Raw genomic sequence first — 1,221 nt, forward strand, 5'->3', positions numbered from 1 at the left:
TATATTATCACCCTCTAATTTATTCTATAAACCTAATAATAATAAAATTCAACATCAATATAAATTTTTATAAAATTTTTTTGAAATTGATTATGATAATAAATATCTTTCCTATTTTTGAACCTACCACTTCTTCCAATTTATCCTTAAATTGATTAAGTATTTTTATTGTCTTATTTATCTAACCTTACCAATTTTGACTCTTACCATCCCGAATTACATATTTATTAAACTTATTTATTAATTATATTTTTTAATGAATTAAAAATCTTAATTAATTACTCTTTTTCAAATATTATTATTTTTATAAGACTTATCTTATTTCTTTTTTTTAATAATTTTCTAAGACTTTTCCCCTATATCTTCACTGCTTCAAGTCACATGAGATTTTGTCTTTCTATGTCACTTAGACTTTGAATGGGGCTAATATTATACAGAATTATAAATTACTTAAATAACTTATTAATCCATTTAACCTCTTCCGGAACTCCTTTTATACTAATACCATTTACAGTTATGATCGAATCAATTAGTTTAATTATTCGCCCTTTAACATTATCTATCGTCTAACTGCAAAAATAATTGCAGGTCACTTACTGTTAACCCTCCAAGGTCTTACTGTTAACCCTCCTCATTAAATTCCATTAAATATTCCTAATTCATTTATAATTTTCATTTTAATTTCCACTCAAATTTTACTTTATATCCTTGAAATTTCAATATTTATAATTCAAGCTTACGTATTCTCCATTTTATCAACCTTATACAGTAGAGAAACTTAACAAATAATATCAATCTCGATTTTAAATTCTTAATTTTATGACAAGTTATAATCATATCCACTCCTTCCATTTAGTTACCCCCCTTGTCCCTGACCTCTGATTATTTCTTTTAGTATTTTTAATAACTTACTCTGTATTGTTAGATGATTCCATAATTTTTACACTCTCAATCCCCTTTAAGCAGCATCTTGATACTGACATTTTGTGGATGTAGTTTGATTATTCTTATTCCTCTCTATTTATTGATAAAGATTTTAATATAATTTATTTATAACGTAACCTATTTTTTTATATTTATTCCAAAACTAAACTTACTTCCACACTTAAAACAATTAATTTCTTTTTACTCCCTAAACTCTTCTTAATATTAATTATATATTGCATATTTATATATTTTTATCTAATAATTATGTATTTATATAATATAAATATTATTACA

General features: G+C 23.3%; 1 pseudogene; it reads left to right on the forward strand.

The window, feature by feature from the left end:
- Positions 1-92: 92 nt before the first annotated feature.
- On the forward strand, positions 93-782 carry LOC108694103 (annotated as a pseudogene).
- Positions 783-1,221: the final 439 nt, after the last annotated feature.

This window comes from Atta colombica, unplaced genomic scaffold (assembly GCF_001594045.1).
Source record: "Atta colombica isolate Treedump-2 unplaced genomic scaffold, Acol1.0 scaffold115, whole genome shotgun sequence".
NCBI lineage: Eukaryota > Metazoa > Arthropoda > Insecta > Hymenoptera > Formicidae > Atta > Atta colombica.